The 26,715-nt window shown below is 40.4% G+C and overlaps 1 long non-coding RNA gene across 1 annotated transcript in view; it reads right to left on the bottom strand.

The window, feature by feature from the left end:
* LOC143693705 (uncharacterized) overlaps window positions 1-25,072 on the bottom strand; it is a 32,548-nt gene extending 7,476 nt beyond the window's left edge. The window contains exons 1-2 of the long non-coding RNA XR_013181642.1: window positions 24,953-25,072; window positions 4,527-4,622 (exon numbers count right to left, since the gene is read on the bottom strand). This is a non-coding gene — a long non-coding RNA (uncharacterized LOC143693705). The remainder of the gene's footprint in view (window positions 1-4,526; window positions 4,623-24,952) is intronic.
* Between the last annotated feature and the right edge of the window lie 1,643 nt (window positions 25,073-26,715).

Genomic DNA, 26,715 nt, shown 5'->3' with positions numbered 1-26,715 from the left:
GCCCTGCTAATTAATTGCAGGTTATCTTCATGCTAATATCTCATCTGAACTATTCAAAGGATTAGAAGTGTTTGCATCTAACAAAGATAGGTACAAAATCTAGTGACGGAGTGAACCAGCATAAACAACATATTCAGGGAGTAAATAATTTCTCTTAAAAGACCCCATTCACCATCTTTCTGATGGTGGTACCTTCTACTTCCTCTCCCCAAAAGCTACTCCTGCATTTAAACATCATTATTACATAAGATACAGGAGTGGATTATCTGAAGGTCAATTTTCTTTACCTTGGTTTTGCAGCCTGTGATTCCTGTTAAGCCATTGTCCGTAAATTTGAAAACCTCACTGCTGCCACACATTTCTACATGTAAATAGCTGCACATAGGGATTAACTTGTGCCTTTTTTTTTAATTTAATTAAGTGATTAGATAAGCTCATGGAGCTTTACTCTGTAAGGCTGGTTTCCAACACTTGAATCTTCTCCTGAATTCTCTCTAATAATTTTTTCATATCTTTTTCATATGGGTATCCCACAACTAGAAATGTCTTAGACCAATTTTATCATGCCCTTATTTATGGGAAGGATCACTTTTTTATGCCTGAAATGTAGGTTTTTGCAGGTTGCACTTTAGAGACCCCAGGATGTTCATCAAGTCCTCAGCAAGTCTCCACATGCCATGACAAAGTCTGCCCCCTTCCTTCCCTGTGTATTACTTTTGTTTATCTGCACTGAAAGGTTAAATGTCTAAGTTTAGACAGGAAATGAGGATCTCGTCAATGCAGTCAATCAGATCCAGAAATTCAGCTGATCTAATATAGATTTACTGTTGGAAAAGCTGAAATCTCCAGGCTTGAAACCAAGATATTCGAGCCATTCTTAGTAAATTGTAAATTGCCCCATATTTGCTGCTATGTCACTCTTCTCATCATCTGTCAGTCTGGCCATAAAGCATTTTTATTTCGTAAAATATTGATAAAAATATTAAATGCACTTGCAAAATTATCAAAGGACTCATACAGGTAATAGCTAATGAATAACACCTGTTTGAGATCTGGCACTAAGACAGTTTTTAACCCATTTAATACCTGACTACTTAATGAAAGAATTCCCCATCAAAATAATACTAAATCTACTGATTTCCTAGTCCCAGGAAATTTAATTTCCATCCTATTTGTTTAACCAATCATAAATATACTCCTAGTCAGTGGGGAATTAGCAAGAGGCTGTGTGGGGTTCAGTTGCTGACTGGGGTTAAACCACAATGCTACCTGACAAATCTGGTCCCTGGCCCTTCTTTGAACTCTTTGATCTAAGTGTTTTTAATAAAGAAAAGCACTAGTTTTACAGCTGCTATCATTAGTTCAAAGACATGTGCATATATTAAAATTATTATGGCTAGTATAAATTTACTGTAGTTACAGAAATTCATTACTTTGCTAATTATTCCAGGTGTATTATGTGCACAGAATAATATCCTGTATAGCAGCTAATATTCATTTGGCCTCTTGGGTCATTCAGGATATAAACTCTTAATGCTTAAAGATTGCACTCCCTTATGCTGTAGTATTCATGCAATAACTCACAGATCTAACCTTCAATTTCAAGGGATGCTTGCAAGCTTTTTAGTTTTCCATTGGTCCCCCAAGCTCTGCCTATCCTGCTCAAGTAAAGCTATTAAGGACATTTCTCTGAGGTGAAAAAAACTACATGATTTTACTGCTGGTCATATATCAAAATTCTCCTTCCCCTGAAACAAAGTGTCTAAATTCAGATTACCAATGGGAATAGTTTCTGAGAAATGTGATCCCCAGCCAGTGCCAGGGCCCTGTCTGTGGCTGTGCTAATTAGCACATGCCAAAAGTGTGCCAGGAGCTGTGCTGGCCATTAAATCCACACAGGAATTTGGAGGATGTGCCTGAGCCTGAATCCTGACACCAGTTTGTTCCTGGCTGATCTCAGCTGCAGTTTATGTACCACTGAGACTCTAAGGTGTCAAAGCCAGGTAGCTAAAAAAACTAGTTGTGGGCAAGGAACAATGTCTCAAGGATCAGGGAATTCCTTATCCCCACAGCTGTCTCATGGAAATCATCAGTACCAATGTCAAGATGTTCCACTCTTTGGACAAGCAGGTTGACCATCCTGAGGGATCCCAGGGTGCATCTTTTCCTCTCCAGGGCTCATAAGGGTAGGGAAGGATCTGGAGATGTTAAAGTTTTCCTTGAAGTTTTCTTCTACTCCTTAAGCCTCAGAGGTCACATTTTGCGGATCTGGCATAGAAGCTGATTGCATCTTCCTCTGTTACCACCCTTTCTGTGCTTGCTGTGTCACCAGACTGATGTTCATTGTTTCCCTTGCAATGCTTCTAAAATGGAGCCATTGATTATCTCTATAACACAAAACATTTCTTCAAAATAATCAGTTAACTGACCTGAGGAATGATTTGATCAGAGCAACCTGGTCTTTGCTCTCTCTCAGACTGTTGACTCCCTCTTTAATTACTTCATGGAATTTGCTGTGACACAAAACCATGTAGAGATGGCAAATAGCATCGTTATTTCCCTTGATGCCTTTGTGGATCAATGGGATTTTTGCCTGCTCATTTTAGACACCCAGCTTTAGACCTCCAGGGAATGTCAGACACACCAGGGAGTGCCAGAAATTCACAATTAAAGAGCTATATCTGAAAAGTCTTGGATGAGTAACAGCAAGGATGTAGAAAGTCAGTTATGTGATTTAAAGAGCCTGGGACACTTGAATGAGAAAGTTTAGAGTTTGATTAGATTCTTCATGTGCTTGAAGTTTTGATGGACTCATACAACTTTCATTCTCTAGCGATTTATACAGACACTGATTTGGAAAAGAGTTTTGCTGAGCTCTAGTTCCAGAGCAATTTATTCCACTTTCTCTCTGGAAAAATAGATGGTAATGAAATGAATTTAGGGTTCTTTATTCAAAGGCCATTTAGTTCTTTGATTAGATTGTTTTAGTAATATAAATTGCCTGCTGCTGGAAAAAAAATAACCTAAACTTTTCAAGCAGTTTCACCATGAGTACCAAGCCTGAGAAAAAGTCATTTAAAAAAATCTAGCAAAACAGAAACAGAAAAAATGAATGTGCCTCTACAGCTCAGCCTGATAATACCCTCCTCTGTAAAATTACATGAACTCCTGCTCTGTAAAATTGTATGAATCCTCTGTTCCAGAACAATAGTATAAATGAGTCAATTGTAGATCTAAAAATTGTTTGCCAGCTGCTGTCTGTTCTGTCACCAACACCTGTTTTGGCTCATGCCCTCATTAATTAAAATGTGATGAGCAAGCAGACAAGTTCAAAACAAAATGCTGACAATGTCTGTACAGCTGACATGAAATCCATATCTGTAGTCCTCAATCCAAAACCAGAAAGGAATATGGCCCTAATGCAATGGGCAGGGGGGTCATGGTTTGGGGTTTTGGGGTTTTTTCTTCCTTCCAAACTGCTACAATAATGAATCTGTTCATTAAGGCTGCATTTGGTTGTGGTAAATTGAAGGGAGAAATCATTGGCTTTCCAGACCAGAAAAGCATCTTTAAAAAAATTATACCTATTAAATATTGCTAGTTAACCATTCCAAACATTATTTGACCATTTAAAAATGCTAAAGCCGTTACCAGTTTTCATTGTTGTCAATTCCTTCATTTCAGGACTATGATAACTGGATAATAACCCCTTTTAAAAACTTGTACTTCTGAGCACTTTTCTGTGCTGTAGCAGAAGCCTTCAGACCCCCCTGACTTACAGTCCCATCTGTTTTCAGAGTTGATTTAGCTGGTTGGAAGAATCTCAAAACTGTGAATGTCACCCTGCTCAGGCTGAAACTTCTCAGAGCATGTAGCACAGCTCCCTACTCCGTTTTCTTCATGATGGGTACCACTCTTTCCCTAGATATGCACAAACAACCAAGACAAACTTCCAGGTTTCAGGACTGCCTGGATGCTCTAAAAAACCCCAAGGTATTGAACATTGATAGAAATATAAGTAATCTGGCCACTTGTGCCTGCATCCTGTTATTCCACAGGATTGCCTGTCTTTAGTGCACTTACCCACAGAGTGGAAGGCCTTGTACCCATGGAGAATTATGTACAAAATTCTGGGGGAGAGACTGAAAAACTGGGTTATGTCATGATAAATTTGATGCAATTTGATGTTGAAACAGGAGAACGAATCTCATGGAACCAGAAAATGACCAGGCTGAAGGGAGTCTTGTCCTAGCTTGGGAATTAAGGAACTCTTGGCTGCAGAGTCCCAGCAGTCCTACCTTTTTTGTGCATTATATATTCAATATAGATATTCAAGAGATACTCCAGAACCATCAGGACACAGTCCTGTACCATGTGCTCTGGGATGGCCCTGCTGCAGCAGGAAGGTGGGGCCAGATGAGCCACTGTGGTCCTTTCCAGTTAATTTTGTGACTCTGTGATTAAAACATCACCTGAAAAACCCATTCCTGCAAATTGAGTCCCAAATCCCTGTTGTGCCCACTCACCAGTCAGTGTCCTACCAGAGAATTAACACCTCCTTGTTGCTGTTCTTCTGGCCTTAGTCCTGGCCTTGGTCCTGGCTTAACTTCACAGGGCTTTAACTTCAAGGGAAGAAAAAGGAAAGAGGAGAAATATTGAGGCAGGATATCCTGAGATATTGGAGAATACACCTAACAACCATCTCAGATCCCAACATTAACCTTTGTTGTCATGAAATGTATGACAGAGCTGAAAGAAGCACCCAGAAGATGCCAGCTACATTAATGTCTAATTTCTCCTTCCTGAGATGTTACAAAAAACAGTTTTGTAATAAGCAAGTAGAATAATTAAAATTATTGCATAAATCCCAACAGAGCTATTTTCTCCAAAAGTGTTTCTCCTTGTCTTGTTCTTTTTTAGTGTAAAGCTTCTGAATATTAATTTGACTGTGTATCATGAAGCAGAATTAAATAACCCTATACTATATCTGCTGTCAAATAAGTTCTGTTTATGAAATTAAATTGATTTAGATATTTTACTTTGTTTTTTTTTTTTTCTCTAGGTTATTTTAAGTGTTGTGTTTTCCAGACTGTTGGAAGGAGATAAACCATGTCCATAAAAATAAGAGAAAGGGAAAGCAAAAAATGGACCTTTTCTAGCATACAACCTAGACATTTTTATTATTCTGTTTATTTTTTTCCTGCCCCACATTCTGGACTCATCCAGCCCTAATGTACATATCAACTGGGGATGACTGTAAAGAGTTTATCTCATCCATATCCTGGGGTTCCTTATGCCAAATATTGCTGGTGGGAGGCGCAGTTCTTGCTTGGGAGACAACTCATATTATTCAGAAATGTCCTGAAAAATTAATTTGAAGCTAATTTCCCCAGTGAATCTCCATGTTGATTGCCAGCTAACTGTTCATCACAGCAGGATGTATGCAAAGGAAAACAATTCCTGGCATGGATTCTCTCCCAAAGAGACATTTATTCCTTCATGTTCTTTAACAGTGCCTTTATAGTCCCTTCCTCCTTGAAATTTGCAGCCTTCATATATTTGCAGTTTTTACTCTTTTTCTCTGTTTTTACTCACGTGGGTTGTGCACAAATAAAAACAAGTGAAATTCCCATTTCCCAATGGTCTGTAACCCTTTTGATAGCAATCAGTGCCAAGAACATGTACTAATTTTCTTTGTTCTTTGAATTTCTTTCAATTCACCAATCTTTGTATCAGTGTCTTCAGAGTCATAACAGTTGTTCTGTATTTTTAGACTCCTCTCCAAAGAGGAGGCATGGAATTTTTTCAATGGCAGATGAAAACATAGCAGTATTATTAGTTTTCAAATATACTTCTAAAATTGTATTTGTGACCCACAATTCAGAGGAAAGGTCTATTAGATCAAAGAGATTAATTAAAAAACACAAGAAAGATTGAAACTGCTATCTGTATATACTCAGTCCTAATACCACTGCCAGCCTTTGTTTAATAAATAGAAATCTCATGTAAAATTAGACAGAATAGACAATGAAATTAAGTATATGCCTAAAGTAGCTTGATTCCATTATTTTAAAATCCTATTAGAAAATAATTACGTCTCTGCACTTACTGCTTTTGATGTGTAACAATATTGGAACAGGTGATATTGGAACTGAAAAGATTTTTGGAAGGAGTTTTGATCCAGGAGCAGTTATGGCACAGCCCTCCAATTAACTGCATGTTTGGAGGGTGTTGAACGTTTGTATGCTGAGAGACTTGAGCCTCAAAGAAACTCATGTTCTTTGCAGCAAGTCAAAGGTAGTCAGGTGGGGCCAGTGGTACCTAAGCAATTAAAACCTAATTTTCTGCATTTAATTTTGAGTACTCCACCTAATTGAAATTATGTTTCCAAAAAAGCCCTCACTGTGTTGTGACACAAGAAGTAGAGGTTGTTGCGCACAATGAATCCTCCTTCGCCAATCTAAAAGTGAGGCAAGTCCACCCTGAGGAGTGAGAGAACCTAGAGCTTAATCTGAGCATGGGACACCATCCACATGGTGCAGGAGCCTGAGGAGCCCAACACTGCCTGCCCCAGCACCATTTCATCCCACGGAAATTCAGTGGTTTCTGATCCATCCTCCAATGCACACCACAGACAGGTCTGACTGTTCCTGGCCAGAACAGTCCATGGGATGGCTGGGCAGCATTCCTGGGAGCCTGGTGTAGGTGGCTGCCTGAACTGGATTCTTCAGAAGCCCATCTGCCTCAGTTTCACACACACCAGCACAGCTGGTCTTGGTCAGGAGCACACTCTGTTTATGGGGGAGATGTTGTGGTGTTGTGAGGGTCCCCAGAATGAGCTGAGAGATGAGAATTGACTCCAAGTTCCCAGAAGGCTGATATATAATTTATATAATAATTTATATAATTTATATTATATTATATTATAATGCTATACTAAAACTATACTAAAGAAAGAGAAAGGAGACATCAGAAGGCTGGACAAGAATGATAATAAAAACCCATGACTGACCAGAGTCCAACACAGCTGGACTGGTATTGGTCATTAAGTTAAAACAATTAACATGGACCCAATCAAAGATGCACCTGTTGGTAAGCAACCTCCAAACCACATTCCAAGCAATCAGATAATTATTGTTTACATTTCTTTTCTGAGGCTTCTCAGCTTCTCAGGAGAAAAATCCTGGTAAAGGGATTTTTCAGAAAATATCATGGTGACAGAGAGACACTGGTGCCATGGCAGGTTCTGCCCCAGTTCGTCTGGCTGACTTTAGGGTGCCTCAAGGGAGAACACTGCAGCCAAAACTACCAGCAGTGTTTTGGGGCAGAGGGGTAACAATTCAATATATTCTCATTCGCTTCTCTACAAATTCAGGCTAACTTTATAGAAGCCATTTAGCATAGATTAGCATAAAACAAGAATTGTGAGAGACAGGGATAATGAGGCTCATTAACTTTATATCTGCTTTTATGTGGAAGAATTGCAAGGGTGTGTACTGAGGGTGGTTGGGACTGAGCTGATATTCTCCATAGTGTTCAATTTTGGATCCATGACTAAAGCAGTGCTGACTACACAGCCATGAGTTAGCATGGCCAAACACACCTCCTCCCTTCACTTTTAAACTGCCTTTACCTCAACCCACAAGATTTTTTGGCTTTTTTTTCTTCCAGCTCTTTTCCCCATCCTGCTGGGAGGGGGACTGAGTCAGTGTGTGGGTGGGTACCTGCTGGCCAAGGTAAACCTGAGCTCTTTCAGAGATGGTGATAATTGCTGCAGGCTCACCAGAGGAAAAAAGTGTTTCAAAGAGAGATTTAGATCAGACAGTAGGAAGAAATTCTTCCCTGTGAGGGTGGTGAGGCTCTGGCACAGGTTTCCCAGAGAAGCTGTGGATGCCCCATCCCTGAAAATGTTCAATCAATGAAGCTCTGAAGCAACCTGTTCTACTGCCAGGTGTCCCTGCACATGGCAGGGGATAGAAACTGGAGAATCTCTAAGTTCCCCTACAACACGGACCGTTCTGTGATTCTATGATAAGATCAAACTATGTAATGCTCTACATTTTCAAAATTAGGCCACTGAAAAATTCAGATATGGATTTAGGACTGCACCCATATTCATCACTTGTGACTCTAATGTTTCTAAACATGTTTCTGCTGGATCATTTTTAGCATTAACTTTTCCTTGAACCTTAGCTAAGTTAGCTTTCCCTATATAGCTTTGAATAAATGAATAAAAGAAAACCAAGATCAGAGGGTGGTGAGGAGGGGGTGTCTGTGATCCCAAAATAACATTGTGTTTTATTTTGTGCTTTTCCCCTCCTTGCAGCAGAAAACAGGAGGAGAATGGGCAGTGACATCACTGGGTATCTCCAGCTCTGTATGGCCATATTCTGGCCCCATGAGAGTGTGACTTTCAGAGGAGTGACCTCATGGCTGAGTGGCAAAAGTGACCAAGGCAAAGTCAAGGCCAAGGGGTGAAATTTGCAGTTGTTTATTGTGCTGAAAATAAACAACTAAGCAGTGTGCCTAATCTAGGACCTGGCCAGCCATGCAGTCAGATGCACCTCCAGGGGGAAGGGCAGGTAGATTTGGAGGGAGAAGGTGGTCACCAGAGATACAGGCCAGGGCATCTCATTTCCTAAATTAAATGCTCCTCATTTCCTAAATTAAGTCCACCTCATCCCATTTAGCGCTTTAATCTAGGAGGATGTACCAATTTTTTTTTATTCATCTTTAAAGTGCCAGAACTTTGCTAGTGGGTGGATTTGAGACCTTTAGGTCACATAAAAGAGAGGCCACCCCAAAGAAAGTTTGGATGTAGTCACATTGTTCTGGAGACAAGCCAGATGTGCCTCTGACTAATATTGATGTAGCTAGAGATGACAGGAGATGGGAGCAAGGTGTTTTGTCAGCTCCCACATTTCTCCCAGATTTTAGTGTTTCTATTTGAACAAGGATTTGGTACCTTTGTCTCAACATACATCTATAATACAAACTTTAGCTCTTCTCAGTGTTTTAAGCACTTTTTCCTAGTTCATTGACGATAAAAGTCTGGAAATTTGTACTGAAGTGAGTTTTATATCTCCCCCTTTTAAAACATTTTCTTCTGTGATGATCCTATAGCATTTTTCTGCTGGGGGAACCTGCAGGGGGAACCTGAGCAGTGTCAGGTATTCATCTGGATCTCAACAGGTTTAGTCACTTGCTGACCTGCTCCCATTTTTCTTTCTTGTATTTTATTCAAGCTGTTTAAAAGAGGCAAGGCAAGATTGCACCTTCTGCTTCCTTCAAATTACTTGGAAAGTTCTATGCCTTGCCAATATTGGCAATGTTGATTTTAGAACAACCTCTATAAATTGCCTTGCTGCAATTTTATACGTATGGGAGTATGCACAGATTCTAAAGCAAAGTAAATAGATAAAATCCCTAAAACTCAACCATATAAAATATTAATATTGAGCTAGCAAAGGTTTTTCCCATGAAAATAATTCAAATTTTGCTGACTGGTGCTTTCACTGTGTTAAACCTCTGAAAAAGTTTGTGGGGTTTTGTTGTTTCCAGCAAGGACAATTAAAAAGAGTGTCCTGGAATTATAAGTAGAACTTAATTTGGAATCTTCCACTGCTGGTTGAAACACTAAACTTTTGCTGGCTCAGAGCAGCTTCTCTTTAAAACTGTTAATACCATCCTGGGTGATCCCAGGGTGCTCCTTGCCATTCCAGAGCTCCTGCCACTTCAATTCCAGTGAGCTGTCTTGTCCTGACAGTTGAAGCTGATCACCCAAACAACCTGACATGGATTTTGTCAGTCACAAAACCTGAGACTGGAAGGCTTTAAAGGATGGAGAGAAAGATGCAGGAAAAGGAGGAGGGAGAGGTTGTGTAGGAGCTCCCATTTCAGACAAGCACTTTAGTGACACTAAGTTATGCTTGGTGAAGCATAATCATAAATCTCATTTGAAAATATGCACTTTTTTGTACATCGGATGGCTTTTTCCCCATCATGCAATATTCTAGCTTGGCTGCCCAGTTCTAAGACAGTAGATGTGAAAAAGAGTAGTGGAGAAGGGGTCAAAATACACATTTACACCAGCTACCTGTATAGATTTAGGAATTTAGGACTAGATGCCTCAGCCCCACTCTTTATAGTCCAAGACATCCATATCAAATTAATGTAACAGACAAATGTCCTGCTAAAAGTCCATTAGATCTGCACCACCAGATCTTTAAAAGTCTCTTCCAGGACCTTTCTTTTGATAGTCTGTCCCCTTGCTGAATTAACTTCAACTTCTTTATTATTTATGTCCTATTTTGTTCTTCTTGCACAACCATTCTTTTCCTTCAACCCTTCTTATTCCTTTTTGTTGCTCATGTGATTGTTATTACACTTGACATTTTCCAGGGCCTGGGTCATGAGTAAGCTCCTCTGTCTTATGGACAGACCAAAAGTTAGACAACTTTCCATAAACAATGTTCTAACTTCTCCTATTTTTCCCCACTTCTATTTCCCACCTTACATGTTTGGGCTGTCAGGGCTGCAGGGATGGATTTGCTCATACCCAAATACCTGCATGTGTTATCTTCAACAACCAGGGCCTCTCACAGGGGAGTGAATTGGAAGTTAATAGAGATGACTAGGAGCAAAGGCAATGAGGAATAGCCATCCTACTTGCCCATCACCCAAGAGGAAATGAGTTTGCATTCTTCAGAGTGCTGGCTATCAAGTGGTACTTCATCTTGGTTGATTTTTACATGTGCCAGAGAGAAGCAGTGCAAATCCCTTCATTACTGACCTGGCTGATAACAGACACTGACAGGAGACAGAGATGAGATCAATGTGGGTCTGTGCTCACAGCCTGAAAAATCCTGAAAACCTGCTAACATTGCCAGTCTTCTAGAATCATGAATCATTTTGCCAGGCACCATTCTCCTGTGTTGGACAATTGTGTGAACAACTTCCAAGATCGTGGGGAAAAATCTACCCTGCTTTCTTGGTGGGAATACTACAATAAACAAAGTATGTTTTAAAGGCCTGAACCTGAACAAGAATGGATTAAAACAAAAAATCTCTTTATATAGTGCTCAGTGGAGATGTGTAAAGCACCTTCTGATGTGGTTGGTGCAGCAACACAAAACAGAGTAAGTGGCTGCCCTCCGCTTTTAGAAGTAACCCTGTGGTTTATTTTATCACAGGATTACTATCCTGTGGAATTTGGTTCTAATAGTTCCTATCAAAATTCACTCAGGGTCCTTTTTTTAAATCTCAAGCAATAAGAGAATAACAATTAGGTCTGTGGTGTTTCAAGCATTCACCTTTTGACATCTCTTCTACAACATCTCTTGAATTTGTAGCCTCCTCTGAAACTCTGTGTTTGGAAAGTAAACACAAATTCTCAACCAAACTTTGAATTCCTCTGTGCCTTTGCAAGGATGATCATGATTCTCACCCTCAGGTGGTCTTTGCCATAATACTGAGTTTTTGGGCTGTCTAAATGCACTGCATGGATGTGCAGATAGATGTAGATGCAAAGCACATTCGAGATTATACTAGGCCCAAACTTAGGAGAATAGAATACCACATATTACAAACTAAGATACATTAAGTTTAGGACAGAAAGAAATTTATGTCTACACAGAGAACAATCTAATGAAGATGTGATGTGGCAGAAAAAAGATATTTCCAGCTTAGTTAAGACTGTGAGGAAACAGCAAGCAGAGTATTAGCAGGAACTTTGTTCTCCATCACAGTTCCCAAATGAATTCCAAGGCATCATTTTCTTCTGCAGGTCATATATCTCTAAATCCACCTTTTTCTTTTCATATTACCATCTAAAACTCAAGTCACAAGAACTTTTCAGAGACTCAGAGTTCTGGAATCTATAAACTGTGATGCAAGTTTTATACCAAAACTGATGTATCATTTTTCAGTATACAAGCTGTGGCAACAGTCACTATATAAAGAGATTAGTCCCTAACCAGATACGGAAACATAGTGATCTTCCAGGAGAATGGTTTGTCTGAATTTATTCAAATATGCATGATATTGTACAGTAGTTTTTCTCATGTATCCATCAAGTATTTGACTTTTCTCAGATTATGATTAATCTATTGAATTCATACTTAAGTAAACTGAATTTGGACTTTCCAGTGCAGAAAAACATCTGCAGTTTAGCTGCCTGAGCATTGTGTTTGCTTTCTGGACACTGAATTGCTGGGAACAGGATAATAATGAACAGCACTTTTGAAATCATCAGGGTAGTTAAACAAGAAGCCAGACCCTTTCAGAAGAGTGTGCACTGATTTGCTTTAGATCAGCTGGAGCAGCTGCAGCAAAAGAGAAAAGGATGAAAAAGCAAGATTGAAATGGAACAATTAACCTCTCTGCAGGAAAAAGGGCACAAAAACTACCTAAGCTGACTGCAGATAGCTGTAATTAAGGGATTGTAACTCTCTTTGAACTAGATAATACCACAAAGACCAAGACTAATCCATTTAATCTACCACCCCACCTCCCACTGGTCAAAGATAGAGGTTTATGGCTTCTGATAATCGGGAGATTAAGTTAAATGACCATAATGAACCCTTCTCATTTTCAGCTCTATGGAAAGACCTTCCCCAACTGAGGTGGTGGTCCAAAGTGGGTCTTTGGATAGCCATCCAAACTTAGGCATCAGCTGTGATTTGAGGTCCCTGAGGGTTTCTGTGGCACCCACAGCAGAGTGGGAAATGCAGCACCTCTGAGGAATGTCTGGTTTTCTGCAATGGCAGCTGGAGTCTGGGTAAGGTTTCTCATTGCTGATTGAAATCTCATTTACTGCAAAGGCCACCATGTGAGGTAAAAAGCCCAAGCAGAACACAGTGATTAAACCAAATGCCACACAAGGAACAGGATGGAAAAATTAATTTTTATGATCTCTACCTCCTGAATGAAGCCCTGAACTGGAATTTCACAGTATTGCCCTAATTAGAGACAACAATTGAACTCACGTGTTGATGTGGATGGGTGGTGTTGGTCACAAGTCATGCTGAAACAAATGGCCTGTGAACTTCAGCAGGTGCCAGAAGAGCAGAATGAGGGGAACTTCCTCTGCCTCAAGAATCACAGCTAGAGCTGGACCTCAGCCTCACCCAGCTTCATTTCCTCTCATTTACAGGCATTCAGATCCAAGGCTTTCTGTGTTCCTGCCTGCAAACTCTCCATCACAAGCACCATTGTAAGTACAATTATTTATAGCTCTGAGGAACTGCATGACTTTAGCCATTCTAAGGAAAAAAAACCCTGAAAATACTTTTTGAAGCCACACAGATATTTTTCAGCAATTTTTTCCTTCCAAATATAGTACTTCATCAGCAGCAAAGGATGAGCTTTTTTGCTGAAACAAGTGAAGATATAATGATATGTTTTGAGAGTATCTGAACTCCTTTTTCCAAATTACTTCTTTTTAACTTTTTAAGATGCCATATTCCATAACAAGTAGTTGTTAAAGCCTAAAACAAGAGGAACATTTCAGAATTGTAGAGACAACTGGGGAGGTTCAGTTGTTTTAGGTTTTATCCTTTCCTTTAGAATAGACATTTTGCTTCATAAATAACAAAATTTCTTGGGAAGGAGATCATCCAATTCCCCTGTGGCCTTACTGGTTTTGTTAATTAGCATTAAAAACAGAGAAATGAAAATATAGACAGAGCTAAATGTAATATAATGCAGCATGCCTGCAATTGCAGTGTGTGCCAAGGAGTAAATCATTCCTTGACACCTCAGTGAAATGTTGGATTTCACTTCAGTGACTCAGTCCTGCCTTTTCCACACTGGTTATCCCAGAAGGAAACTCCAGCAGGGTCCTTTCCATTCATCATCTCTTTTTCTATATATTCCTTTGTGAGCACACCCAGAAGATCACAGACAGAAAAATGTTATGTACCTGTGCAAAATCATAAGAAACATAAGAGGGTCACAGTTCTGTAGGTCAGCATAGTTGGGGCAGGTGTTTGCAGAAATTACTGCCAAGTGCTGTGTTTTCCATTTGTCCTGCTTTCTGCACAGATGTAAAGAACACCCAAAGTAAAGGACTATGGATAATCACATCCAGCTCTGGTGTGAGGCAGTGCCACTGCTTCCATCATGAGATGGGTGCACCACAGGTATTCTCTGCTTGAATCAGTGTCCTAATGGTACAGCCAGGAAAACACAAAAAAAGGAGGGGAGGGGAGGGGTTAAGACCGTTGCAGGTAAAGTGTCAAGAAATATTTACTGCCTGCAGCTGGTCACATTTAGCTAAAGTGGGAATTTCCAGCCCTCCCAGGTAGGCTGTCTTCCAGAGCCATTTCTTTCTTCATGTACCTCATTCCTTCCAGTGTAACAAGTTGCTGCTCTTGGGGATGTCTTCATCTGTGTTTGCAAATGAACAACTGCTCATGGCACTCTCCGAAGCTGCTGTAACTCTCCTTTAGTAATCCAGGATTCTTTTCTGCTGAATGGAAACTTGATGCACATCCCCATCTGTCTACCTCTGTCCACTCACCAGACCTGTACTATGCCCAATTCACAGTCCAAGACCAGGACTCTGTTTTTCATGAGTCTTTTCAATGCCTGTAGTTTTCCAGTTTGTATGAGAAATGTCTCCTCTGAAAGACAAGACACTTTTCTCAGGTATGTCTCACCTGTTGTTTAAAGATACTGTGGTCTTCATTATATTTACAGCTGAGATAATAAGAGAACTTTAGAAATTTTCAACTAGCATCAACTAGTTATGTTTTTTCTAAATATTTCTGAATAGGCATATTTCATTTCTAAACAAAATCTATATGGGTCAGACCTTATCACTAGTGTAGCTACTGTAAGGTAACAGTTCAGTTGATCTGTGTTATCTGAGAATCAACTCCTCATTCATGGGCTTTCCAGTTCCATGAAACACAGATATATGAGGTGCAAGACTTAGATGAGGTTAATTATCTACCTTGCAATAATCTACTTTATAACCCTATCCTGTCCAGTTCTCGGCTTACTGAAAATCTGACATGAAAGCAATGAGAGCTGGACAGATCTCAGCATTTTTCAGAATCAACCCCTAATTCAAGGTTGCCTCTGTTTCTCCCCATCTGGATGAGAGAAGCCTCCCTTTGCCTTTTAATAACTCCTTCTGATAAAGCTCCTGATCTTTTCCCCTCTCTTCCTACAAAGTCCTTTTCTCCAGCCTCCATTAAGATTCATGTATTTTATCCAGTACCAAAATTCCACTTCCCATAAAGATTTACAATAGCTCTCATCCCAAATTTTCATGATGAGCTACATTCAGTCTTGCACAAGACCCCATTCTCCAAAACACTGTATAAACACACCATTAGAAGCACTCCCTTCATCAAGAAAATTTATAACCTAAGCATGACGAGGAAGATGAAGGTGACATCTCACTGACATGTTAGCATCCCATCCTCTACACTCAAGTGCCTCCTGTATCTCCTTGACTTTCCTCTTGCTTTCAGTGTTTGGAAGAGAACAGATGTGCCTGGGCTGCAGGAGGCCAAGGCAGGAGCATTCTTTCTACTCAGGAAGTGTAATAGTGTTTGGCTCTTCAGGGCTGTTTATAGCAGCCAGGACAGCAGGTGTGTTTGGATGGTTCAGAACACCTTCTGCTGCTTTTGCAGGCTGTGCTCAACCATAACATCAGTGAGCCTGCAGATGAACTGCTGAAGTTACTCCTGTGCTTGTCTTTTATACTACCTGTGCCAAGGAACATAAAGGGGAAAATTCAAATATAAGGGGGACAGAATAGAAATGGAGTGAACCCCTGTTCTCACTATACATAGGATTTTGTGTTTCAGAAAATTGCTATTTCTACTTCCAACCTTATGCAAAAATCCAGAGCAATGCTTGTTGTTGAAAAGCCAGCGGGGAGGGATCATTTCACAGCTGCTGAGGAGGTTGCCATCCACAGCAGGAAGGATGTGACCAGGCCCCAGAAAGCTGTGAGATCACAGCTTACATGGGCACACATCCCCATTAAAGCAGCATAAGACAGGCAATGGGATGGTGCTGTAACAGCAAGGGCACCCAGTGAGCTCGGTCCGGAGGTGTCAGGTTTTCTGCTATCACAGAAGTACCTGAATGATTAAATGTTAGCTTGATTCTTGTGTCTGTGCTACATAATTACAGAACAATTTCCTGATGCCAGCCTTAAAAAATTACATCTCATCTACTTTAATTATTGGACTTGCTGTGCCAGTGCAGTGAGAAGGACAGCACCCTGAAACAGGGGAGTTGTCCAAGGAAACTCAGGCTGTGGGGTGGAGTGGGGGTGACGGAACCAGAGGTGAATTCTACCCACAGAGACTGTATGGACACATAAACACATCCATGGATCTTTGGTAGGAATAAGACATCTTGTCTTATTCCTACCAAATTATCCGTGCCTTGTCTCGTTAATTCACCATCCAGCCTTCTCTCTGTTGTGGGGGTCCCAGCTGTTGGTTTCTCTGGGTCTGGATTGAAGGCACTTGAGACAGTAATTCATGTTTGGACTCAAGTGTTTATTATTTCTTGTCAGTAGAACAGTCTCACTACTGTGAGTTGGGCAGCTTTTCATTGGAAGACACAAGATGGCCAACAATCTCTTGTTACAAGGTCTTTTAAGACTAAACTATCCAATTAAGAGCTGACACCTAGATTATTTTCCCTTCTAACCCAATAACTGATCCCAAAGAGCCTGCAATGCAGACTTTTCTGCCCAATTACAAAATGCCACCCAAACCCATGAAGAAGAAGGAAGAAGAAACTCAGGACTACACCCTGTGCCCTCCATCTTGCTTCCATCCGCAACATACTAAAAATCCCAAACCCTAAATTTCTCACCAAATGATACACCTACACTACTCTCTATAATCTATTTCACACTTTTGTGGATTCTAGTCTGTCTTGAAGTCTAGGAAACTTTCTTAATGAATGAGGGTAACAGTCAGTGCTCCCCTGGGGGTCAGGGCACCCCAGAGCAGACAGAGAAATATTCCCGCTGCCCTGGGTTTCCACACTCTGTGAGAAGACATATTTTGTGGAGATAGATGTGTTGCACATATTCATGAGTAATCCTGTGTATGTCTCTGTGTGAGCATTCATTTACAGGATGAACATTGGATAGCATTCAGGAAAAAATACCCAGAAATAACTTGCATTGAGAATAATTCCCTTCATTCAGCTGAAATGCAAACCCAAGTAAGAGTTTTCAATAAGAAGACTGAAAGTTTAATATTGCAGCATGTAAAAAGTTCCTTTCATCATTTTTAAATAGGTGGTGCTATTCAGTTCTAATTAATTCTGCATTTCATTTCCTACAAAGAAAGAAAGTAAACCATTGCACTCATTTTATCTTTTTCTAAATACTATTTACTCAATTTGATTAATCATTATTATTCAACAGAGGTACTTTAAAGAAACTCAGATTAAACTCCATTATGCAAAGAATTGTATATTCATACAGCAAGAGACAATGCTTGCCTCAAAGAGGTTACAGAATAAATAGATAACAGGCTTGTTGAAGTTCTCATTTTATGGACAAAACTTATGAATCAAAACCTCACTGAATGCCCAAGGACAGAGAGGATTTCTAGAGCAGAACTGACTTCAAACCCTAGGACTTTTAGGATATGTCCACTGGATTTAAGTGATTTAGAACCAAAAAGTCTCCCATAAAAATACCAGGCATGGACAATATCTGAAGATAGCACTAAGCAGCACTTGCAGAAATACCCTTCAAGCTAGAAATATCAATAGGATTCCCATTTCTCATTGCATCTGGGCTTCCTAAGTTGTCTATAAACTACACCACATGCACCTGCACTAACCAGATTTTTGGGATACAGTCCAAACAAGGCTGGATCTCTCATTATCTGTAGGTAAGTTTAAGTTCCATAGAAAATAGTTGCCTGATTTTATCCTATGTAACGCTGTGCCATCTGAAAGCTTGTCCCTGGGGCTTCTGACTAAATGTGTCAATAGAACACAAATATTTACATCATTTTTTCCCTGCTGGCAAAGAACATCAAAACAAGAAACATCATATATTTTTTCCCTTAGCAACTTTAGTCTACTCAGGCTTGTGAGTTGTTGGTCATTAGAGCACAATATTTTTCCCCCAGGGCCTACAGCACAGGAAGAACTGTTTATTCCTTATTCTTCCCTGCTGCAAAGCATCTTATAAATTTAAACATTGTTAAAAGTAAGTTTTTGATAACAGTTGAGTCCTTCAAACAGCTGGCTACATTTCCTCTCTTTATCAGCCTTGAGATGTTCTTTCCTGATGCTGTGGAGAACTACCCAGTTAAGAAACCAGCACAGTAAAACTTTCTCCTAATTTCACAGAAGTAACATACCATAAAAGCCATTTCAGTAGTGCCAGAGATCAGCAAACACCAAGCACTTCACAAAAAGTGTATTTAAACATAGACCAAATAACAAAATTACTTTTAACTTCCATAATTTGCTGTGAAATTGCTGCTTAAGTCACTTCCCAGTAATGGAAGATGATGTTCCTTCTTCTCCAATATATGCAAGCTTTCCCTTTTTTATAGAACATACTACTATATTTTTGACCAATAAATAAGAACTTTAGCATTTTCTGTTGTGTTTGCTGCATGTTCACCGATGCATCATCACTGCCTCTGCCACCTCCAACACCCACAGCAGGGTGAGCAGAAAGGAAAGCACAGTGACTGATCTGGTGCCACAAAACAGCACAGCACTCTGATTAGTTAATGAGGGCTTTCATTTAATTAAAGCTTTGGGTTGGAAAGGGGCTGTAAAGATAATCTAATCTCTACATCAAGTTGCCTAAAGTCTCATCCAGCATGACTTTTAATGTTTGCAGGAGTGGGGCAGCCTCTTCCTGTGTCTCACCACCATCATCGTTAAAAATTCTTCCCCATGTCTAGTCTAAACCTCCCTTCTTTCAGTTTAAAACCATTGCCCCATGTGTTATCACTGATTAATCAATTTTCATGGTTGTGACTGTACAAGTCAGGGAAAGATTAAGTAAATGCTAATATTCAAAGGAAATGGTAAAACTACAATAAATATAATACCAAGACAAGGAAAAAATATGAAGCTATATCTCAGGAAGTCACCTTAGAAGATTTTAATCAGCCTGGTCTGTTTTGGCTAGCACTGTGGAGGGTGCATGTAAAACAGGAGAAATGTTCTTTCTTTTCTTGCTAAGGAACAAGACAAGGTGAGGGGAATGTGCAAAAGTTACAAGAGTAATGAAGTTCTCTCTTGGTCAAATAATCCCCTCCTCATCAATGCAGTGCTCCTCACTTCCCATGGTGTTTTATTCAGTCCTCATGCACTGTGTTTGACAGAGCATTTACCATTTCCCTTACACACCTAATCTGCAGTCTAAGCATCCTCCCCAGGCAGGAATTGTTCCCCATACCTAAACAACATTGGAGAGGGATATAAAACGCGCTTGGTTCCCACCTGACCTGGGAAGGCAGAAACTGTTATTCTGCACTGAGATAAGGCACATCTAATCCCAAAGCCACCCCTGCTAAGGGCATTAACAAGGGCTGAGAAGGACCTGAGTGCCCAGCACCAGAAGGAAATGAACTGCTTCTCATCTGGTGTTTATTATTTAGTTCCAATGCTGCAGCAAGAGGTTTGACATCACCTCCTAGGTGTCCAGAGCAATGTAAGAAATATTATCCATGTCATGGATAACCTTTTTTCTTAATTTATTGCATTTTTAGTCTTAATTGTACACTATAGGAAAATTAATTTAATGCATTGATCTTTTTCTTGGTTTTCTTGAGTTTTCTCTCACACACTCTTCAATTTCACATAAATCTATCACATCTAAACCTTTTTTTTGGATGTTTTCCTATGAATTCTCAACCAAGAACATGCAAGGACCTTGCAACGGTCCAATAAGTGAAGGTATTCATGTCTTCCACTCTTTTGTGCAAATAGGCACACACAGACCCTGACATTCTGGATTCTGGGTGGTGATTTTTAAGTGTTTTCCTTGTTATGCACCAAGAAGTAGTGCAATTTCAATGAACAACAGTATTTGATATCCAGTTTATATCCCTAAAACTGCCCTGTGCTTCACACTGTTCTTCTTCCCCACAAAAATGCCACTGTGACAAACTGGCATGATTCAGGAGGAAATTGAATAAAAGTATCTCAAGAAATGGGCTCTGTAGGTTTAGGAATTTAAAGACAAGAGCACAGATTCAAGCCCACATTCTTCTACTTTGGGGTAAAGAAAATTAAAATAGTGACACAGGAATAGCTGATTTGTGGAGGATCCCTGTTGGAGGTTGAATCAGCTGCTCATGCATAACTTAGCAAGTCATTTGAGATGTGCTAGAGTGTCTCACCTGCCCTCCAGAGTCCTCTGCACAGTGGCACAGATCTCACATATGTCCTGTGTCACATGGAATCAGAATTATTTAGGCTGGAAAAGACCTCTAAGAGCATCGAGTCCAACCATTAACCCAGCACTGCCACACCCAGCAGTAAAGGGTGATGACCCTGAATGCCACATCTGCACATCTGTTAAATACCTCTAGGAATGGTGACTCCCTAGGCAGCCTGTTCCAATGCCTGACAATCATTCTGGTGAAGAAAATTTTCCTAATATCCAATCTAAACCTCCCCATGTGAAACTGAAATCCATTACCTGGGAGCAGAGCCTGACCCTCGCCTGGCTGGACCCTCCTGTCAGGGAGTTGTACAGAGCACCAAAGTCCCCCTGAGCCTCCTTTTCCCCAGGCTAAACTCCATTTCCCTCAGCTGCTCCTCATTAGATTAGATTAAATCATTAGATCCCAGTCTTATGAGGAGCCACTTCTACCCACCACTCTCTTGTGGATGTCTCAGGTGTTTTAAGGTACATCAAAAGGCTGAAAATGCTCAGTGACCCTCAGCGAGCAGCAGTCTGCAGATACACGGGAAGGAGCTGCTCCTTACTAATGATACAAATGATGCCAAAGCTCACCCCTAAAGTCCACTTGTTTAACTAGGGCATCAAGCAGCCCTTGGACATTTTTTTTCAAATTCAACTTCTCTTCTTGATGGTTTCACAGGCCATTAGCAGCTCCCTGATCCAGCTGTAACTGAAATCAATTAAACACTATGGGAGGTGTTAAAACATTTGTCTCCTCCAGTATCTCCTTTCTAGTGACTGTTGTGGGAGACCAGATCCCCAGCAGACAGGTACCTTACAGAGACCTAAATCTCAGTGTGCAAACCTGGGTGCTTGTGTTCAGCAGGCCTCCTTCAGGGCTGGAGCTGCAGGAGAACAATAGTCAAATACTTACTCCAAAACTACACATGTGGTAGATTTTGACTTGAAATTTTTATTACTCTGCAAAGTAAGCTTCTGCAAAGTATGCAGCATCAAACCACATTATCATAGAGTGGTTTGGGTTGGAAGGGATCTTACAGATCATCTTGGTCCAACCCCCTGCCATGGGCAGGGACACCTTACACCAGACCAGGTTGCTCCAAGCCCCATCCAAACCTGGCCTTGAACACTTCCAGGCATCCGGAACCCACAGCTTCTCTGAAGAACCTGTTCCAGTTCCTCACCATCCACACAGCAAAGAATTTTTTCTATAACATAATCTGAATCTCTCCTCTTTAGTATAAAATCCTTCCTCCTTGCCCTAGCACTGTATGCCTGTGTAAAAAGTTGCTCTCCATGCTTTATTTCATCATAAGAAGCATGAAGACTTTCAAATGTGTCAAGGGATGGTAAGGATTAGATATTAACATAGCAAACTGATGTTTCTGATGTCTGAAAGAAAATGCTGTCCTGTTACTACATGTTTAAAGAATGTTGAGGCACTAAAAGTAGAGATTTCATCCCACAGATCTGAAGTCTGCTTTTCATCTTCCTGATGAAGATCAGAAGTTATTAGATTTATATCTGTTTTAATTGAGAGCCAGGAGAAATAACTGATGAGAATCATATTAAGTTTTTAAATCAGAACAGCTACTGGGGAAAACTTTTGAGAAGTACATTCTTGGCATGTTCTATTTGATTTGACTGTTTTTCAGTGTACTGACTATGACCACAGCTTATACATTTTATCAGCACAATGATGGTGGCACCTGTAGTGAGAAAGTGAATCTTAAAACGATGAAAAATAAAATATTCCAGTTCTAAAAACTCTGAAGACTTAGTCCACTGAAGTCTTAGTGGATCTATCCTGTAGATATAAAAGAATTAGCATATCTAAGCTTAGTTACTTGGGCCAGCTCTATTGGCATTGGAGAAAATGAGGTGATTTCAGCAGCTCCAGTGGGTGATTCATTTCAGACACCTACCTAGAGTGAACTGAGTAGCTCACAGCAGATGTCACAGATTATATCTGCTCCTCTGCATGTAACAAGGTCTGAGAATATCATTCAGAAGGGGATTGTTATTTTGGAAATCAAATTTCAGCATCACAGGGTAAGAGGAATCCCACCCAAATTACCCTTGTAAAAAATTCCCTATTGTTAAGTCATAATATAAACACTTTAAGTTAAATTGGCGACTTCTAAACAACTCAGTTTTCACTATTTTCATGCTGATTTTTCTCCCTGAGGGGTACTTGCTAACTAAAGGGCTCTAAAAGAGCCTGAGACATATAAAAACATTAAGTGTTGCAGTATGAACATTATTTAATGCTGCACTATTAATCAGTTGAAGGACCTCTGACTTTCAGAAACAAAGCTGTAAGTAGGTCACTTTCTGCTCTGCAGCAATCTCCTCTTGATTGCAGAGCACTTGCTTTTGTTAATAGGTCACTCTTTCAAATAACTGCTGTGTTTCAACACTTTCCAAAGATTCCTTGGAAAGAAACACAGTAGTCATCTTTCCAGAGCACTCATGTATATCACATGGCTTCTTTCTATTTTAAAATATTTCCTATCAGCTCCTACTGTCACCAGAGCACTTAACAGCTATTTTAGTTTTCCTTCTGGCTGCCATGTGCACCACTTCCCATCACAGCACCATGTTCATCAAAATGTAATTCCAAGAATTAATAACCTGAAAAATCCTGGCCCAATGCATACCTTTGGGACCTTGTCTAAAATCATTTCTTGTTGAGGTCCAAAGTCCACTATCTCTTACAATTTTATTAAATGCTATTGCTCAAATATTAGCACCTCCACCCTTACTTCCATTAACAAGTTTGTGCACTGGCAAATGTGATCTGTCAGCCAGTGTTAATCACATCATCATCTTTCTGCAGTGTCCTGAGGTTTAGATTGCAATGCATCAAATACAATACTCAAGAAAAGATGGATTGCATCCACCATGAGTTTCACCCACACACCCTGTAATAACCGAAGATGCCACAGTTTTTGTCAGATGTGATTAATGTCTCAAACTCATGGTGCTTATTGCTCAGCAGGTTCATTTCCCCCAAATACTTACTTTTTCACTCCCCTTCTGCTGTATTCTAGCCTACTGAAGTCAAGCTAAGTGGTCACTGATTTCCCAGGTGGTCTTAAATATCTGCTGTGCTATTTCCATTCAAATAGCTTCTCACTCATTTTCCAAGAGCATTTTTCTCCAACTTGTGCATTGCACTCTATATGGCATTTTGAGAATTAGGATGCAATCACCATGTTTTCCTCACAGACTTGAAAATTCAGGGGTTTCATCTGGTGAGTCACTGGAAGTGCTTTGTAGCCTCATGTCTATCAGAAATCTATGGTAAATTATAGAAAGTGAGCTGGTGCTCTGAATAAAGACTGAGAGAACTGAAGCCATTTGCAAATGAAAAGTCTTCCCAGTTTTAGAAATCAACAGAAGAAGAAAAAACACATAACACTGCAAAAGTACGGAGATCAGAGTTGGAGTGGTAGGCGAAAGAAATGAATTTCAACAGGCATTCAGACTAAAATAACCTTCATCCCAGGAAGACAGGGATTTTAGGAGGGAGGCAGAGAGAAGAGAAAGGAGATGACAGAGGAGGAAGGTATGAAAAAACTACATTATCATTAGCAAAAAAATTATTAACCTAAACTCAGAAACCAAATTAGCTAGGATGATGTCAAGCCTTGAGCTGTGCTGCATCCTTCACAGCAGGCAGAAAATTTAAATTTGAGAATGATGGATGCAGAAATGCATCAAAGAAGCTGGAAAAGGAGTTTTATTGTTCCTCTTGAACTAGAATGGAGAAAATTAGCCACTGAGGACAAGGCAGGAAAAAGGGAAGGGTGGTGCTGGCACAAAGGAAATCATGGATCTGAAAATTACCAGGACAAACTGCATAATTTGGAAACCACCTGGGTGTGAGTTAGCATTCTGCATTGCAGTCTCCTCTTTTTCCCACACTCCAGCCTCGTTTCCCAGAGTTAAATATTGGGATCCAGCAGTGTGTCTGACCCAGGCTCAGGGTTGGCTCTGGGCTGAGCACACTGCCCAGGCTGGGTCTCTCTGGGCTGTCCCTGGGGTGGCTCCATGTCTGAGGGGTCAAAGCAAAACACTGTCCCTTTTACCCTTTCAGACCCATTCTTCAAACACATAAATTCTATAAGTAAACAACAGGAAAACACAGTCAAGGATGTTCCCAAACATCAAACAGCAGCTTTGCAAGTTCTAATTAAATTTTGTCTATACACTTATTTTCCTTCATTGCTGGATCATGATATTTTTGTTAAGGAGCTGCAGTGATTGGGAAGTTAGTCAGCATTGGCACGGTGCAATGGGGAAGATTTTTGTTTCCCAAGCCTTGTTAAACAGGTAAGCAGGGAAAGGAATAATCTTTGCTTAAGGAGCAGGGTGAGAGCTGTGGCTGCAAACACACACCAGTGGGTAACAGAGATCTCTCATGTTTAAAGCTCACAGTGACTTTCTATACCCCTTACAAGTAAAACACCTCTTTACAACCCCACAGTGTTGTCTGAATGGTGCATTGTGCTTCTCAGCAGAGATGGACTTCTTAAATAAAAGCATAATTACCTCTAGCCTCGTGGGTTTTGTCTCTGCCATGAGTTCCTGGCTGTACCCCTGTAGCCCAGAGGAAGGAGGCTGACCCAGATCCCCTGGGTCCCACACACCTGCTGTTCAATCAGTTCTCTCTGGTGCTGGTTCCTGGCACTGCTCAGCCCCATCCCCTCTGTGCTGCATCACAAAGGATGCTCTGTGCTCTGGAGTGAGCACTTGTCCTCCTCTAGCTGGGTCCAGCAGCCATCTGTGATCACCAAGACTCTCAGGCAGCACTGCCCATGACTGGGAATTAAACAGGGGTTTGGTCCAGGCAGACACCACTGCTTGTGGCTACTTTTCTCCATTTTTTTGTAGCCCCCTGCATCTCACAGTTTGGCTCTGTATCCTTCTCTTCTGCTACCCACATCCCTGCCTGAGGATGAAATTATTAACATTAGCTGTGTTTCTCTTCATAAAACTTTACCATATCAGTCCTGTGCAAGGAGAAATTAATTTCATTTAAAGAGGCATGAAAAAGTTAAAATCAGCAAGAAATCATCCAGCTGAGAAAGCGTCTTGGTTTTGGTTAGTGACTAATATTATAGTAGCGTCAAATGCAGAAATGGAGAAAATCAATTCTTTATTGTGGTGGATTCTGCATAACCTCTGCATTAGTTCTGCAGGGAATTAACAGGTAACCAGAAAGAAGGAGAATTGCAATCTATCCCTTTTTTTGACCAGCCATCTCAATTTGTTCTGGTCTTTTTTTGTTTGTTTGCTTAATTTGAAAGCTAGGAAAAATTTATTTTAATGACAAATAGCTTTCAAAGATTTCCTCCCAGTGCCTCCATTTAAGCACCCTCTCACAGCTTTGTTGAGCAACAGGAAGGATATGAGTTGTTCTGCAGAAATGCCCTCCAAACAGAGGAGTCCTTGACAGTTCACTGGGCAGGCAAATTGACATTGTTGTATCTGCAGATCAGCAAAGGGAAGCTCAGCTCTGCTCCCCCAGGTGAGCTCAGCCAGGGACATCTGCAAAGGCCAGGCCAGTGCTCTGACTTCTGTGAATTTCCTGGAAGGAACTAAAAATGCATTAACCTTTTGCTGCCATGGAGAGCTGCCCCTGCTGAAACTCTTCCTTCACCTCTCAATATCCAATTGTTCAGTTCTCCTGAGCAACAGAATTTTCTTGCTCAGAACTGGAGCCCAGAGTGGACAACTCCACTTCTCAAGGGGAGTGATAACATTGAACAGACAGGTAAAGCTTTTCTGCACAGCTGAGATTTGTCAGGGACAATGCAGGAACTCAGGATCATTTATACTTATTCCAAGGTACAAACTGCTATCCGAAGCATATATCAGAATAGACACCACAAGAAATTGATCTCCAAACCCAGGCACCACACTGCAGACACAGTCTTCCCCACAGAAAAGATACAAGATCAGGATTGGCAAATATTAGTTATATTCTTTACAATAAAATGCACAGCGATGAGCTGGATCAGCAGGTATGAGGAGCTGAGAATACAATGTACAGAGATTGTATTTTGTATTTGAGGTGGGCACTTTTTGCCCACCTCAGGGAATTAAAGATAAAAAGGAGGGTGAGGCAAGGACTGCTGGAAACAGCTAGGGTTTTTTTAGCCACGTAGATCAAAAAAGTAAACCACTTTCAACATAGCTCCATCTAAAAAAAAAAAACAACAAACCAAAACACACACAAAAAAACCCAACACAACAAAACACTAAAATATTTGATTAAATATTTTATAACAAAGAAAAAGGTGGAGAGGTTT

The sequence above is a fragment of the Agelaius phoeniceus genome, chromosome 3, assembly GCF_051311805.1.
Source record: "Agelaius phoeniceus isolate bAgePho1 chromosome 3, bAgePho1.hap1, whole genome shotgun sequence".
Taxonomy (NCBI): domain Eukaryota; kingdom Metazoa; phylum Chordata; class Aves; order Passeriformes; family Icteridae; genus Agelaius; species Agelaius phoeniceus.
This window is presented reverse-complemented; position numbering and strand designations above follow the sequence as displayed.